This window comes from Haliaeetus albicilla, chromosome 25, assembly GCF_947461875.1.
Source record: "Haliaeetus albicilla chromosome 25, bHalAlb1.1, whole genome shotgun sequence".
In the NCBI taxonomy this organism is placed as follows: Eukaryota; Metazoa; Chordata; class Aves; order Accipitriformes; family Accipitridae; genus Haliaeetus; species Haliaeetus albicilla.
Genome location: NC_091507.1, coordinates 11892616 through 11916025, shown reverse-complemented (window position 1 = coordinate 11916025; position 23410 = coordinate 11892616). Strand labels below are relative to the sequence as shown.

General features: G+C 44.0%; 1 long non-coding RNA gene across 1 annotated transcript; it reads left to right on the top strand.

Moving 5' to 3' along the window:
* Positions 1–3252: 3252 nt before the first annotated feature.
* LOC138681937 (uncharacterized) lies at positions 3253–15133 on the top strand. Its single transcript, XR_011322165.1, has 3 exons — positions 3253–3337; positions 11424–11540; positions 14975–15133. It is a non-coding gene; the product is annotated as an uncharacterized lncRNA (long non-coding RNA).
* Positions 15134–23410: the final 8277 nt, after the last annotated feature.

Sequence of the window (23410 nt, the reverse complement as noted above, 5' to 3'; positions counted from 1 at the left end):
GGCCAGGGAAGCAGTTTCGGCCAACATACCCTATTTGCAGAGGTCTGAAAGGGCAGCTCACATCAGAGGAGGTCCTGGTGTACTCCCAGAGCCAACTTCTCCTCTGGAGCGATGGACCTGCTGCTTGCCCCCATGTCCTGTCTTCCCTCTGATCCTCTGCCAGGCTGTAGCTCTTCCAGCTACGGTCTTCGACTAAGCTCATTCCACCAGAGAATAACTGTCGGATCATTCCCGTTCTCACAGACTCTGTTGTATTAGCAGCAATAGGCCGAATTTCAAATATCTGTGTAATAGAAAGACATATAACTCCTACTGCTGCATTAGCTCAGTTTACGGTAGAAATCCAGTTTGTGTATCCAAGTACAGGCTTAGATGTTCAAATAGCAGACCCCACAAAGCCTGTATGTGGAAACTGTGATCCATAAACCTACATGACTAATGTCAGGTGTATTTTTTACTCAGAAATCACATGTTTTCTCTCAGAGATAAGATCTCTTTGAATAACTGATAGGGTAGATTTAAGACAGTGTTTAAAGGAGGAGGTGATATGGACAAGTACAAATTCTGCTTTTCATGGTTAAGCCAGCTGTAAGGCTTTTCCTGGATGGCTCTCAGGGTAAAGCCTCCAGAGGGTGTCTCTGCACTGCTGAACTGGTGTGTACCAAAGCCTGTGTCCATACCTGCAGACTTACTGAGAACTTCTTTTGGGAGATTCAGCTCATCTAACATATCGATAATTGTAGGTGTCTTCATCTGAACTAATCACGCTGGGCTCCCTTTTATAATGGACCGAAATAGGCAATTTTAGGCTGTGACTCATCCGACATAACATCTACTTTAGGATGAAGTGCATCATGCTCTAGAGCTGTTCTTTTCCTTTTTTCTTTTTTTTTCTCTCGAGGCAGCTAGGATTACTAAATTGGGCAGAGAGATCTACGCAGCTCCCTCCCCTGTCGACCTAGAATACATCCAGGTCACAAGAGTTCCTCTTAGCCTCCAAATACATAAGCTTTGCTTCAGCTTTTTCATACACCCAATTTGTGGTCTGGTCACTGCTTTGCTATGACTTGCAATATGTTCACTGGTGAAGTCCTTCAGGAGTGATCCCACAATGCTCTCTTCCTACATCTCCCCATCATTCTGCAGACGTTTCTCCTCTGTACTGCCAGGAAGCTGAGCAGGACATCATAATATCTCCTGTGCCTTGCAAATGTCTGCAGCCTGCGAGAAACATTTGTATTTGCCTAGGGCTGCCTTCTAGTCCTACTTTGCTTCTCCCTCCATGTTTTCATAGTGTCCAGCTGACACCTGGTTAGGTGGCAGTTAAGCACAGTCCCATCCTCAAGTTGAACAGGAAGAATACAGCAAACACTGTAGTTTTGGGAGAAGAAGCCGTATTTCAAAGCCACATTCTGCGTGAGACCAATCCCAAGTGAGCCCTGCAGAACGCAGGAGGAGCATTCTCGTGGAGAGCTCATTTATTGGCACCTGCAAGAGAGCGTGAGCGAGGCCTGTGTGTGCCATTAGTGCTCCCTGTGCAAGCTGAGAATCCCATTTTCTTGAACCTCGCTAGAATTTCAAGTATATCTGCAATGCTGATTACCCATAGATATATTACTTCCAAATTCCCCTACCAGGGCCTCAACTGGTAGCTTGCATCACTACATCATTTATCCAGGTACTGGAGGCTAACTAGGTTCCGGACAGCAGTAATCACTTGTTTATGCATTGCTATGGCATTGGGGCGATAGATGCCTGGGGCAAGCTCATGACACAGATCCATAGGAATTTGCTCCCTCCTGCAGAAATGCCGGCACCAGACTAAGACCCCACTGTGGTGTGTGAACCTGCTTGCTCCTGAAGAGCTGCTTTGCATGTGGGGTAAAGAGGCAATCACAGCATGCATCATGCTGTGCAAATATGTGATACCCTCTGCTCTTGGAGATCCCTGAGGATCCCTGCGAGTCCTAAAGTGTTCCTTTCCCCATCAGTCTCTCTGCATGAGGGCTTCAGCTGCAACTGGGAGGCTGGGTTGTTTCACCCTGCTATGAGATGCCTATCTGAGCAGTGCAGAGGGCTGTCGAACCATCACTCTAATGTGAGGCAACAACTTCCATCTTTCAGAGCTGCAGAGAGCAGAAGGCAGTATCCATTGCTGCTGTGCCAACTGCTGAGCAAGGCGATCATCCCCACGCTTAGAAAGGCTCTACTTTTATATCCACTGCACAAGGGTGCCTGCAGTAGCTCCCCAGACTGCACACTGGTCCCACAAACTGGAATGTAGAGGAGTCTGTCCTGAGCAATAAATTGACTCAGTCTGGATGGAAAAGGAACAATCACACAGGCTGAGCCGGAGGAATGCTGTGCTGACAGACACCTTCTCTTCCCCGAAAGGCAAAATTAGAACATGCAGGAAAGCATGGGGTGGGATGCCCCTCCCAAGAGATGTCCAAGGGACTTTGGATCACAAGGTTAATTTAACTGACCAGGATTTTTCACTCTAATATCATGTAGGAGCTTTTGACATTCTTTTCTAATCCTCCAGTCACTTCCCTTATTTCTTACAATTTGTTTTGTTGTTGTTTTTTTTCTAAAGATGGAAGCAGCTATGGTCTAAAACACTTTTGGAGAAAAGGGAAGAAATAAAAGCAGAGGGATGGATTGTAATCTATTGCTGGTTTCAGAAAAAAACCCAGCAGTTCTATTACAGGAAAGGAATCTGTAGTGCAATATCAAAAGATAAATTTCTTTGGGAAAGAAATTACTCTGAGAGGGATGAATATTCTATTGCATGTGTGAGATTGGTGTTCATCCAGGAGAAAAAAGGGCCTTTTATAAGGTCACATGAAACATTTTCGGCAGTAGAAAATGTTACCCATTTACATTCCACAGTTTTCTCTTCTTTTAAATATTTTCTAGTGCAGAGAATGGTTTCAGGCTAAGAGAGCTCATTCACTAGAATTACTTTTCTCTTTGGTTTGCACACTATGTATAGGCAAAGGTGTAGTTCTGCTATCTGCTAAATCTGAGCAGTATTTAATGACAAAAGCAGCCCAGCTGAAACAAATTTTCTCCTTTGCGGAGGAAGAGATAATTCAGTGAAAAAGTGGCAGAGCTCTAACAAAAGGCTCAGTCCTGAGAGATGCTTAGCAGTCTGGCACTGATCCCCAAGTTTGAAAACTGTGGACCTAACCGTGTCTGTACTTTCAAGGACTTAGGCACACTGCAAGAGCAAAACACCCCAGATCCTGCAGGATACAGGCCCAAAGGAGAAGAAGACATAACCTGAGCACAGCTTCTGGGAATGACAGGCATTTATGAAATGCTAAGACAGCGGGTGAGGTAAAAAAGTTGACCTCAAGAAGTACCCAATTTATGTGCAATTTGTGTGTGAGCCAGGCAGTTTTTAAATAGATAATAACTGGTGAGGTAGCTCTATTCCAACCAGCTGGTATCGCGTTCTTCATCTTTAGATATAGGCTGGAAGCAATTAAAATTAATCCTATCATACATGCTACATGGAAGATTTGGGAGCCAAAAAGATTGCTTGGTACTTGCTGTAAAGTCTCTCTTTTTTTTTTTTTTTTTTTTTTCTGTGGGGGAGAGTCAGGATATTCCTTATCTTCTTTTAAACATTAACACCCTGAAGTTTTCATATTCTTGCGGAGTCCGGGATTTTTCTTTCTGACTTCAGTGTATTAGACACTATGTCTTGACTTCCCTGCCAGATTTGAAAATGATGACAACAACAATAATGATATTTGAAATCCAAGACTTTATTTTTTCAAGGATACTTCTCACTGTCTATTTCTGGAACTTTTAAATTCTCTCATTTTTTAAATTAATTCCTATCTTGATAAAACTGGAATGATAACCACAAAGAATTGTAAGACTACCCCATATCCATAGAAGTCTATCTGAATTTTTCAATTTCATTGGCCATTTAAGTAAGCTGCTTTCCGTGACCATTGACTACTTATTGCTTTGCAAACATTAAAACCTGACCATTTTGGGTCAGACCTTCATGGACAGCAATTATTCCCCAAGAGTGGCTAATCCTGGATGCCCTGGGAGGAGGACCAGGACATATTGGACATTTTATCTGATCTTCAGCCGCTCATAGCTGAGGGGCTTCCTACAGGGATGCTTCCTGGCATGGTTTCTTGGCCACCAGCCCTCTGAGGAGGACATGGCTCAGGACTTCCCTAAGCCTAGCAATCCTCAAAAAAACTTGTACCAGAAGTTTTCTGGAGGACTCTTCCATCTAATTTATCTTTGAAAGGTAGTATCCTTACCAAAATGAAAGCCAGGAGCCATTGCATGATGTGACTCAGAACAGATGCACATTTCTTGATCTCTCTGGGGCAGTCATGCTGGAGAAAAATGGACAGGATTAAATTGGGGTTTTGTTTCTTGCTACACATCTGCCTGTCAGCCAATGAGTCACGAGCTGGTCAAAAGCTGAGGGGATGTGGTGGCTGGAGCTGCTTTTGAGACACCCTTTTCCCATGCTCAGGATCGACAAAAGCAGCTAATGATTGTCGCTGTGTTGAGCCATGAGCATGCACATGGGTGTCCTGCACCCCTTTTCCCCCAGAAGCTGGGGCAATAGCTCCTGGTCAGCTCCATGCCTGGTGCTGCATGTGCAGGGGGATGCGTTGGCTGCCGAAGCATCATTTTTCTCCTGAACACCATCAGGCTCTTTGGGGAAAGGCAGGGGGCACATGGAAATATCCCATGATCTGTGGGCTGCCAGCTGGACCACTGTGAACAGAGGCTGATATTGCCCTGTGAGCACAGACAGAAAGAGGCCATCCCTCCTTCTGTGGGAAGCAGCAGAACGATAATTCTCTTTTCCTAATAAGGAGATTTTGCAGAGAATTTTAGTTTAGCCCATTTTTGTCGCACATAGCTATTTAATTGTGTTCGTCTCTTAATTAAGTTCATCTGCCAGGATTTACCCAGAGAACTGTATCTAAGAGCTCTTTTGTTGACTGCAAACACTTGTCTTTGAGAACATTTTTTCCTAAATTTTTGGGTTTGCTCTGTCTGGATTTATCAGTCAGAGTTGTCAAAGGTTTAGGACAGGATTTCTGATTCATTTAAGGAAGGCTTTGAAATATGTAACCTGCAAAGTTTAAGTTTACATAATGATATTAGAAGTTCCCACACACCCCTCCCCCTCCAAAACCCAAACAGCACAGCAACAACAGATCAGAGGGGGATATAGATTTGCTGAGCTTCATAATAGCTACCTTAGTGAACCTGAACCCAAATTCCATAACTTGAGATGATTCATCGTCTCGCAACAGAGTCATCCAAAACTTGGCTTTGTGTGGCTGCAAGGGAAAATTCCACAGCTTTGACATCTCTCTGATTTTGTTGTGCTTACACAGTTAATTTTTAAAAGGCAAAACAGATGCTACTTTGAGAAAAATCTGTGTAAAGAAATTAAAGGAAAAAAAGATGATTGCTGATTGAACTAGAACAAAGGGAACAGTATGCAGAAACAATTTTTTGGACTTTTTATACACTGCAAATATGTAAGAGCTCACACTGCGTTCATCAGAAGAAATACAGAAATAAGAATGATCCCTTACACTGGTAAATCTTTTTTTTCCTTTTCAGAAAAGTTTTGAGAAACCACATCGGTAACTTTAATTTCAAATGGTTGCTCTTTCTTAGGTTTTTGGAAAAGAGTCTTCTATGTAAAAAAAAAAACCAAACCCAAACTTGCCCCCAAATTATATTTAGTGTTTAAGTATATACTGTTATGAGATATAGCACATGCGCTCCTGTCCTTGTATTTCAGTATTCATACTCATCACCTCTCATTTTCTTTTTCCTGGGTCATGAAGAATTATCTGCACCTGTCTGGCTTCAGGAGAACTGCTGTCATTATTTATAAGATGTCTGCATCTTCCTTATATTTACCTCTACAAATTATAGGTAGTGGAAACCCAACATGATGGACAACAAGGCAATTGCTACAATGCAATTTCTCAGTCTGTGTCTATTAGGAGCAGCCTACTCCTGGAACACCAGGTCCAAATTTCCGTTGAACATTTCCAACAAATACATAAATGGTTCCAGACATTCGGGGTAGCGAAACATCTCTAATCCTGAACAGCTGGGAGACAACTCCCCAGCAATCTTAAATAAATCTTCCCCAAAGCACAAGAAACAGTCAACCTCATACTGCAGGTCTTGAAGCACCTAACCAGGAGACTGAAGCTCTCCAAGGTTCACTGTGTCTGTGGAGCAAGAGGAAGCGGCACAGCCAGGGAGACGGATCCCTGCATGCATTTTCCAGCCACGTTGTTCTGGAGAAGCCTCTTCACCTCCCTGTGCATCTGCTTAGTGTTATAAATCCTGTGGGAATTGTGGACGTAAGGACTGTCTACGTATTTGTACAGTGCTTGGTGAAATGGGTGGTCCTTTTTGATGTTAAAGGTAGTGGGCAACAGGGTTGAGAGACAATAAAGAAAAGAAGATGCCAGTAGGTGATGGCTAAGGAGGAGTTCAGTTCCTACCTGGACATTCCCAGCTTACCCGTAATAAAGTGATTTTTTTTTAATGTGTACATAAATTCCTAGGCAATCATTCAAGCAAGCGGCCTCATAAAGACAAAGGGCCAAGTGCAGTACTGCAGTAAGCAGGCATGTTGGCAGCAGGAGAAAAAATAACAAAAGAAAAAGGGAGTTGTATCCATTTACACAGACTGAATTTTCTCTACAGAATAAAAGGCGTTGCTAGTCTGTGGCAAATGACACTGTCCTTGTACCTTAAGCAACCACAGTCCCAACAAGTCTCTGAAGAGAACTCCAGAAAAATGAAAAAAGCAAGTGTCAGACATGGTCTTTTAAGGAGATTATTTTTCCAATCGATCTTTTATGTAGAGGGAAACTGATTCTGTCCCATCTCAGTCTTAGAGTTTGTTACAAGATTTGCCATTTTTCTAGTCTTCAGTGAACAGAATAATAGTCTGCTTTTTGCTTCACCTTGGAGTGAAATGCTGAAACCTAGAATTATTGCCACCAAACCGATGGGGATATTTCTCATGAAGATGAAAAAGCAAAGACCTAATAAATGAAGAACATTTGAGAAGAGAAGGTTAAAGCAGGCCCTGCTGCACTGTGTTTGGCATTACTATTTCAGCAATGTAGGTGGTTTTGCAAACTAATATTTTTTTTGTGTGTTTCAACTGCTGCAAAGCCTCTGAAGGGGAGGGTGCATAGTGTTCATTGTTCACCACAAAGGACCTACCTGACGCGGGTGCAGTCTGGTCACAAACCTGGCCATACTCCAGAATTTCAGAAATCCCACAGCTCTGTCTTGGCCAAAGGGGTGCAGTAGCGCCAGGTTTTCTCTGTGGCTTCAGCATCACCCTTTCTTGGGGGGGGAGGGGGTCTGTCCCCACTGGGACTGGCTGGTCCATCACAGTAACCATCCTGAGACTGGGAGGCAGCAAGCTCAGGGGTCTGGTCTCTGGCTCGGCTTTCCCCCTTCTCTCTGTACACTAAAAGATGCTGGTGGATAACGTCACCAGTGACCTTGCATTTGTGGTCAAGGGCTGCAACTGGTGCAAGTGTGTGAAAATCAGGATGAAGGGCAGAGAGGTGGGGTCCCAGGACAGCCCGTGCAGTATAGCTGCACCCAGGTACTCTGGATATACCCTGGGTGCCTACTTAGCTGTTCCCACCTAACTTCCTTGCTTGGTGCTTCTTCTCTTACTGAAATGAATAATCTGACTCTCTGTGGTGACACAGTCTCTGCTACATGAATTAGCCATTTTTTTTCAGTGTCTTTTTGGCTGAGCAAAGAGTCTCAACGGAGGAAATGGAATTGTTTTTGTGTGTGTGTGGTGTTTTTGGTTTTTTTTAAAGCCGAAAGCATATTTTATTCCTTCAATTTCTAGTCAGCTTAAAGTTTTCTTTCAAAATTAATATATGGGCAATGTTGTCCCCTGAGACCAAACATGAACAAACCCAGCAGAGAGTTTATCATAAAGTCAGCAGCCTGTGAAAACCAATGCTCTTAATAGAAATTTATAGATTTTAAAACCAGAAAGTACATTGTGAATGCATAATATGACCTCTTGTATAATATAATCCATAGGCTTTTACTTAAAAATTCTCACCCGCCTTAACTACACCCCATCCTTTTGAAAAGATAGCTGGTCTCACTTCAGCAATTCAGATTTAAAAACATACTCTGGTATTTGGGTTTTTTTCCAATGGGTAATTACTTTCACTGTGTCAATATTTTGCCCACTTCTGTCGTGAGTTTGTCATAACTGTGATACACATCAGTCTGTTCTGGAAAGAGTCTTCTCATAGCCAAGCTCTTCTCACAACTGATCAGCTCATACCCATAAACAAATAATTTCCTCCTCTTATCCTTCAGAGCAGCCAGAATGAGCTCCCTCCTGTTTGATGGAGGAGCTAGATTTTAAAGACCTTGAATCATTCTTGTTGCTGTGTAGTGGGGTTGGTTTTTTTATTTTTTTAGCTGGTGCGTCAGCATCTTGTTCACTTGCAGAGAAAGTGTTCTTTTCTCTTTTGGTTCAAATGGTCAAAAAGTATGTAGAGCATGTTTTGTGGGCCCAACCATCCTTGAGAATACTGATGCTGGCTAGCAGATCTGCTTCTTTTCACCAAGACCTTTTCTATTTTTTCCTGCACATGAGTAATTCCTTCAATCAGTGAAAATTTGGGGTGGGTAAATAATAAAGCAAAGACATACAGGGCCGTGTGCAGGGGAGGTCCTTTCCTTTATGGTCGCTGGAGCTATCTGTAACCCATACGAGTTATTCAGGTGCGCACGGTGCATTTTCTTTTTAGACATCTTCATGTCCTGGTGTCACAAGCAGTAAAAGTTGTCTTTGGATTTGGGGGGAAGAATTCATTGACTGTTTCACTGTATTTTGGAGCTTGTATGCCAAATTTAGACGGAAGAACTTGAAGGGCCTCCACATTATCTGTCTCTGTAATCAACTTGAAAGCAACAGAAGACACAGACTGGTTTCTTTATGGATGTGCATTACTTTTGGCAAATGACAGATTTGTAGAGCTACTTGCCACCGAATGGATGGCCCCCGATGAAAACACCATTCTCCGGCTAGGAAAAATCGTATCAGCTAGCTGATTTGAAATTTGCTATGTAAAACTGGTTTGAACAAAACCAACAGATTCAAGCAGCTTCAGATTTTGTGGATATTTAGATCCAATTGGGAATTTGCAGTCGAGGCCTCTCACTGATAACAAAGAAGGTTGCAGAAGTGTTCGATCCTCAGCACAAGCTTACATGTTACAGTCATGAGAACAAACATTGCGTTTCAGAGGATGCCTGTTACAGTGGTGCTGAGAGTGGATTTCTGTGTAAACTGTAACTAACCCTTTCTAAAGAGAAAGCAGCAGCAGCAGCATTTGTTTGTGTCCATCTATTGAAACGTATCCTGAAAAGAAGAATTCAGCAAGGTGCAAGCACTTGTCATTCTGTTTTATACTCCAGCCCTCATTTCCAGGTGGTTACGCTAGAAAAGCAAATTAGGGAAGACAGTCCAGTGACGATGAGCTTGGAGTGAAGAGGAGCAGAAAGCACAGTCCTGCCAGCACTTTGTGGAAACCAGCAGAAACTTGGAGCAGTCCAGAGTTTTCCCTTTCGTGGTTGATCAAGAGGCATTCTTCACTTTATTGCTTTAGCTTTTATACTCTCTTGCCCTTCCTCCATCTCCTTGCTAGTCTTTGGAACTAGTTACTGGTGTGTGGGGAAAGGGTAGCCCCCAGTCATTGGCAGATTAATCTGCATTGTCTCTGAGTGTACTTCACCCTTCTGAAGGACCAGGCCTCCTCCCACTTTTCTTTTTAGACTTTGGTGATACTTTTTCTTATGATTGTATGTATCACTTTAGACTGTTAATGAATGACAACCAAATGTCATTTAGCTCTACAGCAGCTTTACAGAATGTCATGTTTTTATACTAGATTGTCACATCCTTATTGGGGGTGAGCAGACTATTACTTCACTAGAAATCTCAGTGATTTCATTAGGACCACTGGTAGAGCAGCCCCACTGACAGCTCAGCCTCCTCCTTGCTCCTGGTGAGGCAGTTTTTAGAATGAATGAGGACCCTTTGATCTCCAACATCTCACACTTGGTAAAACAGCAATGTCACCAAAGCTAGCAGGATGAGAGTTTGAGCTTTTGTTGGAGTGTTAAGCGGGCCATTGTTTCACATTTCCTACTTGGTTCCTTTAAAAATTCCATTTGATCTAACTCTACTGCTAGTAGTCCAGAAATAAAGCAATTCCTTGGGGCATGAACGCTATTGAGACAAAATAACACCAATATTTGTCTGCTTTCCCTCCCTGGTATCCAGCATCTTTGCCAGCTCATTTTTCGTCAAAGAGGAAATAACCCATTTCTGGAATTCAGATTTTCCTCACTTCTTGGAAACAGGGAGTATCAAGTGTTCTAAAAGTAATGTTTCCCTTTATGTTAAGAAACCTTCTTAAAATAGTGTTAAAATAGCTGCCACTTTTGAAAGGTTTAAGTTCCCTGGGGGTGTAATTCTGCTGACACTGATGGCATCTGCCAGCAGAAACTCTGGTTCTGCAATTTCTTCTGCAAGCTCCATTGCCCTTTGCTTGATAAGGAAAGCTGCATGAAGTAGGTCCAAACCCAGCCATGAATGTCTTTTTCTGTGCTTTTCTCAGGCTGTGCCCAGCGTTCAGGCAGATCTGATGCTGCTCTGACAGGGGTTGAACTACTCTGGTTAGTGGAGTCATCACTCACAGAGGAGGGAGAGGGTAGTCCTGAAAAATATTGGGTATGGAAGAAGACAAATATTTGATCATTCTCCTATGGAACCAACCCCCCCTATAAAGCAACTATACATCAAAAAGAAAAGCTCTCTCACATTACCAGAAGAGAGGTAAAAGGCTCATAATTTGTACTGAACGAATCACATGCAAGTGAGTCATTCATAATTGCTTTATAAAAATAGTGAATAAACGCTGTCTTATTCTGTACTTGATTAAGCACGTGTGTAACTTTAATCAAAAGAACCTGTCTTGTGAGCATAAAGTTGCAGCAGTAAGGCTCAGGAAGAACAGCACCTTCTGGAAAATATGAATCCCACAGCCAAAAATGTCTTTGGGAGATGCAGTTCTCTTAAAGCATATCTGCTGCAGGAGGATTTGCTTCTGTGCAGAGAAAAGAGCTTGTGCTTGCCTGTCTTTCTGTAAGAGCAACTGGCTCCCAAGTAAGCATGGTAGAGACAGGGATTTCATCTATCTAAAAGTGAATTTCTTCATACATTCTTTTTAATCTACCTGGATACTAGATGGGAAAGATGGGCCAATTGTGTTTTCTCTTTGACTAGTTACATCTTTGCTCATAAAGCTTTTTTCTCTCTGCAGTGAAGATATCAGCTAAACTCTGAACACAAAGTAAAACCAAGCCAAACACTTGGATACAATACAGTAGAAGGGGAAAACCTGTGCCATGCTGAAATTTCATAATCTCATTTTTTTAAGGTAAGTGCAGCCAGTTTTCTGCCAGGGCAGTTCACCGTCACTAAAACCAAATTCAGTCCAAGGAATAATTTTCTTTTAGACAGACTCAAATAAAAGTCAACATGAATGTACAATTTTGGCTTGAAAAATAGTTTCTTTGACATGTATTGCCTGAGAGCACCAAGCAGTCTTCAGTTCACCCACCTACAGCTCTCCTACTGACAGGTGAGCAAATTCAGCACTCCCCCGATCAATATTTCAAGAGGTTGCATGTGAAAAGAAAGCCTCAGAAAGCTTCTTGCAAAGTGGAGCACAAGGTGTTAGCATGGAGGCTTAACAAGTCATAGACGCAATCCCGATGGGGGCTGCCGCTCAGCCCTGCCTTTGAAAGGCTGAATAGCCCTGTATTGCCTATGTCTCATTCACTTGATGGGTTCCCCCTTCCGGACCTCTGCAGGTGGAGGTCTGCCTGATGCATTTATGCACTCCAGCCCCTGGGTCCCTGTCAGGATCCAAACTTGGACAAGTAAATTTATGTGCCCACACACAGGCGCCTTCTGCAAGGGTGGCAGCTCAGCTCCTCTTGTTGGCAATAGAGATCTCCTCAAGGCAGTCTGAGGTCTGTCCAGTGCACCCTAAAAGAGATGTCTACATCTTGTCATTGCAACTGCTCTTCAGACCTGTATGAAAACACCTAAATTTAGGTGTGCTAATCTGTGAGGTATGCCCTGGCTGCGGTGGCAGTTGGAGAGGGCAGGCTGCTGTGACCGCTCCTCCTGCTCCCAGTGCAGGGACACCAGGGCTGTCCCTTCCCACAAGAGCTGTTGCAGGTCTGTGTCCTCCCCCCGGGGGAAGGAGATATTCCAGCAGTCTGTCCTCCTGGGCTGCTGGTGTCTTCCACCCCAAAATGCCTCTGACTACTTTTGCAACATAATTTTGGACATCAAGAGGACACTCAAAGCTACTTCTTACAAGGGGGCAGGCAGGACAGTGCAGACGCCTTGTCGTTGCTCTCAGGATGAGAAGCAAATGATAAGCAAATGCAATATTCAAAATACTAGGGGTTCATACCTTTAAGGGCATTAAAGGTATTTTTCTGTCAATCCTTTGCCCAAGAACATTAGGCCCAGGGCTAGCTCACCTAGCTCTTGGGGATATCCAAAATGAGTGAACCTAGTAGGCCAGATCTGGTAAAGCAAACCACTCCTCCAGGCCGGGTGAGTGTATTTAGGACCATGACAGCACTGGTACCAGGCAGAAATTCAAGTTCCTTGCCTGCCACCAGTGCTGTTATAACACAGTCTCGCTAGTCTTCTGTGTGTCCCTCAGGCACTATGCTGTCTCCTAAGAAGATGTGGGCAATCCCCTTCTGCTCCGGGGCTCAAAGAAAATGCTAGCTGCTCTGGCAGCTCCTCTTGGGGTGGCAGACTTGTGGGGATTAATTGGAGGAGTAATTAATTTTTTAATTAAACGTGTTTGCTGCCAAGGAAAATGTTGTGCACGGCAGCCCCCCGGAAGGGCTATTCTGTGCTCCTGGAGCCAGTGCATCTGGCTGACTGGGATGGTGCCCTTCTCCTGGTTTGTTCCTGCTGACAAGATCAAGCTGGGATCTGGGCCTTCTTCTGGCGCTGGGCACCGTGGCAGCTCTGATTAATGCTGTTGTCACCTCCGGCATTGATTCTTTCAGCTGTCCTCATCCCCTTCTCCTGCTTGGCCTACTTCAGGAGATGGCTGCTCAGCAAGAAAGCTGCCATCTCTCTCACACGAAACACATGACCTACCCAGCCATGGTCTGTTCCACAGAGACATGTTTTGCACCTGGTCTGTGGTGGGGTGGCGGTAGTGTGGTGCTTCACCCTAGGACTCGGCAGGGCTGTTTTACCACTCTGCTGGGCACCCACCCCACGTGGCTCATGGCTGGTTCACCCACTGTGGGCACCACGGGTGGTCAGTGCTCACCTCCAGAAATGCTACTCACTACTTGCTAAAAATGGCTATTATTTCCTTAAATACTGTAGTCTGAATAGTAAACCCACCATGCCCTTTCAACACAGGGTACACAGGGATCCACGTTCTTGGTGCAGCATGGTACAGCTCCGAGGAGTTGCACAGAAGGGGCTGAAGGGTGCAAACAGGCTGAGAGGAGGGGAGTCATCACCGGTCCACCCCCTCCAGCGCCCAAAGCGGTGAAGGTCCAACTCTGCCTTTGCTTATGGACGTTACTAAATGGGGATGTAGTGGTAAATTATCGGGAAGCTGTGGTATGCACCTGCGTGTTGTTAAGTGTCTTTTTTATAAATGGTCCAAGACTGACTCCTGACATTGCCCGCTGCGGTAGGAAGACGATGAATGTGGTTGGGCAGCTAATGGCCTCAGGCAGATCTGAGCCAGGCTCAGCACACTGCCCCGTTCTCCCCTGCCTGGGGAGAAGACATTTCCACCTGTGATCTCCCCTCGGTCCTGGGGCCTGTGGCACAGGCTGGCGGCAGGACTACGCCAGCCCAGGACTCATCCGAACAGGCACTGCTGGTGCATGATAAACATGGCACACAAGTGTCCTAAGCTGTACTGGTAACAAGACCAACTGTGCTAATGAGAGAACAAACCCAAGTATGAACAACAGGCACAGTCTGACTACAGGTTGCATCCCTGTGAGTTTTACCAGTGTACGTGTACTCCTCTGTAAAATTGTCCTCTTTGTTGGTCCAGGGACAAAAGAAAAAGAAGTTCTTACAGTGGCCAGAACACGCCCATTTGATTGAAAGTATAACATGGTTTTAGTACAAACTATAGCCTTCAAGTAAAAGAGTGATTTTTTCACCACTGGATGGCAGAATCTTCCTCTAGTCTAATAATATAAAAGCAGAACAATTTGCTAAAATTAAAGCGAAATTGGAACCATCATAATCAATCTGGTGTCTGATCAAAGTGGAAGGATCTGCTGGAAATGTAATTGCAGAGGCAAAAGTTATATTTTTTTTAGAAACTCCTTTCTGACTACAACATCTGACCTTTTAATATCTGTCCTGTTCACATGAATTACAGGGCACTTGCTCTTCTGCAGATTTGTCAGTGTCGCCCAACGTTGCCTACCTTGTCAATGTGATGCTTATGTCTACACTGAGTATTTTTTCTCTTGAAGCCCATATTGTGTCATGACTAAATTTCTGAATTACAGAAATCACCACACACTTGGGAGATGCATTTAGAAAGATGCTGTAGTAGGTAATATTATAACCTCTTAAAAATACAAATGTAATAGTAGGTACAAGTGCTAAAGCTCAAGTAATATAGTGATTGGACCACCAATGGCAATATTTTAAAAGAAAAAATAGATATTGAATTTCAGTTGAGAGGATGTGGTATTTTTAAATCATTGTTGGAACTTTTCAGGAGTTACTTTTACATAGCGAAAGATAAATGTCTAAATCCACCATTTCTTCTTTTACTTACAGTATACACTGAGCAGCTTCATTGGACTGTGCCTGAGCAAAAGGAGAATAAGGAAATGAGCTAAGGCTTCACCATTGGCAAGTGGGAAGACAAACTTTGTCCTTAACCTCAGAGGGTTTGGTATGACTTTCTATCAAGCAGAGACTGTTAGTTTCTATTAGCAAAGACCATTAAGTAATTCCGAGTATTTTTAAGAATCTAGAACTCTGATTCTTTTCTAAGATCTACTTCCATGGGATTGTATACCCATGTGAAGATTTTCACAGAGGTTTGAGTAACATTCAAAATGAAGCAAATCTCGTACCACTTGGCAATCATTATTTTAAGAGGACATTTTTTAAATGTTCAAATGAAAACAATTTACCCAAATGGTTACCCTTTATATAGAAAACAAGAAGTTTGTGGATAGATCAAAAAGGACAAAAACCAACGTGTGACATAAACTAAGTTGTTTCAGTGCACGAAGCATCCACTTCTTCATATCTTTGACTTCTGCAGCATCCTGTGGCAATGAGTTCAAGAACTTCATTATATACTTAGTGCAGAGTATGTCTTTAGATCATGTTTTTCGTCTTTGTTCATGTTATTTTTAACCCCCTTCCTTCCAGGTCATTTATGAATGTCTAAGCTACACCTTTTTGTTGAAGGGATTTTTAGCTTAAAAGCACCAAAATAGCATTTAGACCTATAGGAACTGAAATGTGCTTTTGAATTACTTTCTCAGCAACAATATATAGAGGCTATTCCAGAAAAAGTAAAAGAGAAAGTAAGCAGGGCAGTACGAGTGCGAACAAAACAAAAGCCATGTCAACATCTCTGGAGGGGTGGGGCGTGCCACTTGCGTTGCAATGAACCAGGGATCTTCCCACGTCTCGGCAGGTGCCGTGCTGGAGCAGCGTTTCAGCAGGCAGCGGCAGCTCACATGGGCAAACCCCAGTGAGGAGCTGGGAAGCTTCCTATTCTCCCTGCTCTGGCAGTTACTGCTTGGCTCAGGATTACAGCTCACCTTGATTAAAATGACCTCTGTGCATCACCTAGGATCCGGCCCCATCGCCTCTCTGCGTGGAGCAGCTCTCCTGGTGTGTTCTCCAAAGAGCATCTTAACCCTGAAAACAGCAGAGCTGCATTTTCTCTGTGCAGTGCTGGTCAAGGTGTGCCGGAGGGTAAGACGGCCTTGAGAACATCTGGATTATAATTAAACAGGAATTTACAGTAACTAGACCTAAGTGGCTTGAACAACAAATTTACTGCTGGTAAAGCCAGATGAGTTTACCGAGATAATCCTCTGTGTTTTCTTCTGTCCTGAACAAAATGTGGCTTTGTAATTTACATTGGGGGAGCACTGGGAAAGCTTCTTTTTCACTTGAGGGCTAACTGCAAGTCCAATAAAAGACTTTATCCGCGCCACAACATTACCCGGCAGCATTACCATTTGCCTGTATGCCAGGCTGATCGGAGAGATGTAAGATTCTAGCTGCTGCTTAAGAAATGCAAAACCAGATTCGGGGCAAATAAACCATCAGTTGTGATGTTTTAAAATATCCTATTGAAAGAACAGTGAAAGTACGCAAAGAGTTTGCAGCATAGCCTGTAGCTTATTTTTCAAAAGGCCTCTTCATTCAGCAGAGGCATGTCAGGATAAATTCCCAAGTCACCTGGACTCAATGCTTGCACATTCTTGCTTGCATATTCATAATCTGCTAACAGGGTAGGACATCGATGTTACACCTGAATTAAGCACACCTGGGGCTGCTCTCTTGCATCAGGCCAGCAGGTCTGGGGCCACCCTCACCATATTTTTCTGTCTCTCCGCCCTTTGGGAGCAGGACTGGGGCAGACAGCCTGTGCACTGAGAGGCTGCTGGAAGTGGGTTTCCCTGACCACGACCTGACGGGCATGTGAGGGTCTCTGCCGCTCTCCCTGTGAGACCCTGAAAAGGGCAGGCTTTGCCTCTTCTGTTCCCTATTTTCTTACAGAAACCACTGTCTGCTCACTCCTTGGCCTTTTATTTTTCTTTCTTTGGGTCCTCACCTCCCCCAGGGATGGTACAGGGCATCATCTACACAGGTGGGAATTCCCTAAGGTCTCTCTCCTCTTACGACTCCCATCTGCAGTAGTATTAATGCTGATGTCTTACACTTGCCGCATCTCTATTGAGTTGCAGTTAAATATCATTTATGATGAACGGCAGGCAATGCTTTTCCTCCTTTAATGCATGGGGGTCTGTTAATGGGGGGACTCCAAGTGCACCTGCTAACAGAATACAAGGCATCGGGTGGCCCATTTGGAGGGCAGGTCTTGTGTTGATGCCACACAGCCCTCAGCTGCCATGTCCTCATCCACCGCATCGCAAATTCGCTTTGGAAGGAGCCGATGGACTAATTTACCATGTCAAAGCTAATGTTGCGAAATCCTTGGGTATATCAATGTTTCAAAGCACAGTCATAAATGTCAGCAACTTCAGCGATGGAATGAGTTACAGCAAAATTATGGCTTAACCTGTCATGAAGAGAAGCTTCTGAAAAATTAGTAATCCTGCCTGTGCTTTGCAATGTATGTCTTCGGCTGAGGTCACATTGAGAAGTCACTGCTGAGTGTTTAACAGAAAAAATGGTATACAACCTGGTGCTTACAAACTAATCCTTAATTTTTGCTTGTTCTTTGAACATTCATTTATTTTTTCCATTTTACTGTCTTTCCTTCTGCAAGGTTACCCTTGCTGTATGAATGTCCCTGTGACATGCTTCTGTCTTTCAGCATTAATGTCACAGATATGGGGCTTCGTCTCGCTGTGACTCTGTTCCTGTCTGTAAAACAACCCAGCTCACCTCAGAAGACCACACAAAAAGTCCTTGGTCCTCCCTTTATCAGTGTCACCCAATCCATTAATGACATGCTAATTGAAAGGTCTTCACTTATGGCCTAGCCCTGCTCAGTAAGGTCAGGATTAAATGTAAGGATTTCCTTAACCAAGCTCCTCAGGGCTAATTCCTTTCCTCTGGTGAAAGGACTTGTGAGATGGGATTCAAGCTTGATGTCTCAGATGTGGGGAAAAAGTCCCAGCACTTATCTCCAACAGCTTTTTCCTCCAAGAGCTCAAGTCCTTCTCAAGTCCCTTCTGAAGGCATAAGGGGCCCCTTTGTTCTTGTGCTGGCTCTCTGCACGGATGCAAACCATCGCCTCAGGGGATGCTAAAATTGGCTGGTTTGCCAAAGCGGAAATCTGCTTCTGCTTCAGAAAATGGGGTATCATTTGTGGGGGAATTTGGGAATGAATAGGAGGTGCCATCTTTGTGACTCACTCTTTCAGGAAAAATGTGAAGTAGGGTAAAGACTGTATAGCAGCAACAGGGAATAAATAGGTATGTTTTGCATAGCTGTTATCCAGGGAGACAGGGCTAGAGCAAACATATTCAGTGATAAGTCTCTTTTTTTTTTTTTGCCTCATTGCTCTAAGCTTGAGCAGGCAGGATTTGACACACAGCAGGAAGTCTGGTGGTGGAGTTTGGCTAGAGTAAATGAGGAGGCATGTACATGGACCAAAGTGGGTTTGTGCTGAGAGGAGCATCTGCAGTTCTTGTGGAAGAAAACTACAGGGAGGTCTCTGCAAATCCAGCTTTTTTATTTTTTATTGTAAGAAAATAGAAAACCCGCATGGCAGGGAAGTGAAACTCCCCAGGTCTCCCCAGAAATGGTGGCTCACACTCCTCCAGAGGTTCTTATTCCCTTGATCGTCTTTGGAGGGTAATGAGGTGATCTGTGGAGGACCCCTTCAGCTATTAGTCTTCCCAGGACTGACTGGTACTGCAGAGAATTAAAGCTCCCAGAAGACAATGGCCATTCCCATGGCCTCAATAAATTTTATTTCTGCAAGTGGAAGAAAGGCTCCAACAGAATTATTTACCCCCCCCCCCCCGCCCTCCATAACTTCCTTCATCACTGCTCTATGAATTAAAGCTTGCAACAATTTTTCTCCTGAGCAGCCTCTCAGGGCAAGTGCAAAACTCATTAAATGAAAACAAATGTTCAACCTTTCCCTGTTATTGCCCTCCCCAGTTGGCCCGTTGGAAAAAAAAAAAAATCATGAAACTGAAATAGAAAAAGGCGGGAGTTTCCTGTTTTGCTAACTAAAAGGAAGGCCAAGCTGAGCCGGGATGACCATCCATCCTTTGGTTGGAACTGACCAAGAAGGGAGAAGCAGTCTCAGACGTGGTTGCAGGGATGCTGTGCCCCAGGGATAGCTGATGAACAATGGGGAATGAGGCACATGTCTCCTCCTTGGAGCACAGCCCCAGGCCACCTCTGGGTGCAGCCCTGCATACGGCCAGTGTGTCCACCAGCAGTTTGAGGAAAGGCTTGAGCAGGCCATTTACTGACTGCAGATGCGCTCAGGGTGGCTCCAGCCATGGTGCAATGAAGAGAAATGCCACAGAGCTACATCGGCTTCACAGAAACAGAGTAAGTTTGTCTCTGTGGTGATTAGATGGAGGTGTGAGCAGTGAAACGGCATAAGGGCTTTGGAGGGGGTAAAATGGCCATGTGATGCCAGAGCTCTCCACTTGAGCTCTGCTGCTCAAGTTGTGAAAACACAATGCCATTGAACAAAATACAGTGGAAAATGCAGTTTCCTAGAAACATCAGGGGGACTTTACTGGGGTCCATGGGTGCCTGAAACAGCGGTATTTCTGAACAGTAACTTACCGGCAGTGTGCTAAAGGGGTTTGGTAGCAACATAAAAGTCTCCATGTGGCAGTTTTCCTTTGCCCTGGTGTGAACTAGCGTCTTCATAACTCTCTGTCAGTGAATTGTATTAGCTGCAGTTCAGAGTAATAAGTCTCTCTTGGGAAGTTACCATTTGACTTTCGCACTTGCCCTTACTAAGTAATACTATAAATCTTTGAATCGTCTGGCTGCCTTTGATCTAGCTGCAAGTCTGTTGAATACTTGGTGACTGGAGAGGAGGAAGGAGGGAGAAGAGTACCTTTCTGCTGTGCTAAAGTCATTCAGCGTACTGAAAAAAGAGAGATGAATATGGCTCATCTTCCTAATGAAATGAGTTCAGTTTGCATTGTTCCGATTTGTGCTATCACACTTCAGAACTGGGGAGGAATTATTATTTTCTTAAGTGTATGTTGTTTGGGAAAGCGAAAAAATATGTTTAGCTGTATCTTAAAATGACTCTTGAGAATAAGATCCTATCAATAGCAGAACTCACAGCGTGTCTGTAAATGGCACTTTGATGCGCTATAAAACAAATTATTTGGACAGATTTTGGGGGGATATACCATTCGCAGGTGGAGCACCCAGGGCAGAACGTGAGGAACCATGTGCTAGAGAAGAGTATGCTACACTTGCAGCACAAACCCTCCAAGTCATAAGACTAAACGATGGCAATCCAGACAAAGCTTTGGACTTCCCAAGGGTGGGATTTATCTCATTAAGTTCAGATCTTGCACAATCATCAAGAGTCCCTTTAGAGGCTAATGAACAGACTCAGTTCATTGCACGTCTACCAAAATGTGAAGCTGATCTTGCTTTTCATTCCTAGTTACCTGAGCGCTGCTGTTTGCGTTGCCCCTTCACACAGGCCAAGGGGCACGTTCCCATCCCTTCCACATTCATTACCTACATTCTTGTGACATTGCGAAGTGGGAGGACAGACCCAAATCCTATACCAGGCTTAGCATGGGATATAAGCAGCATTTATAACAGATATCATCTAGTAGGCAGCTCTCTTGTGGTGGATCAGGCATTACTAAGGGTATTAGGTGCACAATAGCAAGATGTGCTGTGGGAGGCATCTTGATCTGTTGGAGCTACGTTGGCCTTATTACACCATGGCAACGTCACAGAGACCACTTTGCTCTGAAATCTGTTCAGAAAAACGAGAGTGATAGCTGTGCCAAACAAAACATAAAAAAAAAAAGGGGGGGGGGGGGATTGTACTCAATATTTGCAAGGCTATCAGCCGCATCCCTCAGCAATCATATCTGTTAACATGATAACTATTGATAATGCACCCTTCAGTTCCATGCTTCCTTAATTTGAGCATTCATGGCAATCAGGTACCAGCTGAAAGGCTTCAGAGTTTTTTTTCCTGAATATTACTAGACAAAATTATTGTCAATGATGAGAAATCTTTGAAAAATGCCTTCCTCTGGGAATTTAATTTTAGCATCCTTTTTTTTAATATTTGTTACCCTGTGAATGTCTGCAACAAGAGCAGAAATGGGAGAAAAACACGTCCTTGAGTGCACGTTTGGTGCTCAAATTCAGCTGCAGCACCAGATCTGAATGAGACAGCAAAGTAGGACAATCACCTTTTACTCCTGAATGCTCTTGAGGTCAAAAGGGAGAAAATGCACCATTCAGCTATAGAGATTTCCAATTTCTGAGGCAATCACTTATTTTTGCTGTTATCAGCTACTTGTACTACTGTATGTTATAAAAAATGACTCCCCCACCCTTTCTATCCTTGTATTGTGATTTTTTATGCAATTCTGCTGAGGCACTTATGAAACAAACAGAGGAAGTTTCAAACTAAGCTTCCTATAATATTACACGTAGCCCATGTGTGAGTGTATGTGTGAATACATATATATTTCTCTGGAGGCTGGTATAGTCAGGCATCCCTGGATACATTTATGTATGCCCTAAGTTGAATAGTGTGTCTTACTATAAAGAAAGGCAACCTTGTGGATTTTTATCTGTCTGTCTGTCTGTCTCTCTCCCCCTCTCCCTCCCTGCCCTCCCTCTCTCTCCACACATACAGAAAAATAGAAATATGCTTGTATGAAAGGGGCAGAAAGACAATATTTAATCCTGGATTTGAAATTAAATCACATTTAAGGGCTCTGCTTCACACAGATGCAATGCATTGGTGAGATCCTTACCTCAGGCACTCTTACATGGACTCAAGCCTTCTGCAACTTAGAAATGCTCAGAGACTGCCCGCCCAGTCTACCCCCGTTGTCACAGCCATGTCCATGAAGATGTGGTACGCAGTGTAGCCTTCTGGCTACCTGCACCTAAAATGTATGTTGTACATAGGCCTGTAAGTAGCCCAGAAGGAAGAAGGGATGTGTGCCTTGTGACCAGCTTTCCAGTCCTCGTGGGAAACATTATTTCCACCTTAAAATATACTAGGGTTTAGTGGCCTTGAATTTCTTTTGGGAAGAGGAAGGCTTTTGATATTCAGAAAGGAGGGTTGACTCAAAAACAAATTTGGTTTGCATTTTTGGGGGGAAAAAAATTGACATTTTTATTATGTGCCAGGACAACAGTAACCCCTCCCCATTTTTTTTGTGAGCAGTAGGAAAAGCATATTTTGTGAAATACACTTTAACAGTCTTTATGCTTTGATGTGTGTGAGATCCAGCACACCAAAAAAATGTGTTTGGTGAAAACAACAGGCAAGAAAGCCAGGTGCCAGACTACTGAGAGTAGGGCAATGAAAGCACTTTTATCTCCTGTAACAAAATCAGAGGTGTAAGTTACAAAGCATACTGCCTGCTTTCCTCCAATATGTGGGACTCGCCTCTGGGGCTGCTCACCTGGATGCAACATGGGATGCTTGGGGAGGGAAAGTGTTGCAATGATGGTCATGAAAAAGTGAAGGAAAGTCAAAGAGCAGGCATTGCGGTGTACTGCCTATCATCTGCCTCATTTGGCTAGTTCACTCTGCCATTAGGCAGCGGTCCCCGCTTCCCACATTTGCAGCAGAGCATTCCTCTGGTGTAAAACAAGCTGGGGACACAACCTTCAGCCCAGCTAGCAGGATCAGCTCACCAGCCAGTGCTGGTGTATGAAGATAAAATGCCAGGAGGAGGTTGCATGAGAAATACTAATTCCTGCTAACGGTTGAGAGCAGAGGCATGAGCATCAGTTTGATTTGGTGCATTTTCTTCAGTAGTGAAGCAGGTCATCTTGGATGTGCTCCATGCAGCTTATTCTTGGCTTGTAATAGAGTGAATAAATATCACTCCTTGCTTGTAAGGCCAGGTCCAAGTAGGTGACTTTCCCCTGGGGAAGTTCTGTCAACCCATCTCCAGCTCTACCATGTTCCTATGATTAGGTTGAGTGCATTATATAGTAATAACCCTCTTCAGTACTTTGAAAATCTAGATTAGAGCCAGAAAACGGGCTCACGTGGCAGTATGGATGGATGGACAGCCTGGGTCTGGTGACAGCAGCAACATCAACAACAACAGCAGGGTATCATCTCTTGGCAAAGGCTGTGGCAGGCTGAGAACAAAAATGACTTCAAGGAAGCTTAAAAAACATGTCCCTGGAGGTTGTTGTTGCAGCTCAAGTCCTTATGTCTGTAGCCACGGGCCACGTAACAGAGCTGTGGGAGCGATCACCCCTTAAGAGAGCTGCCACTCACCTGCTCGTCTGGGGCAGCTGCTCCCTTATGCCTGCGCTGGGGCTGCCTCTGCC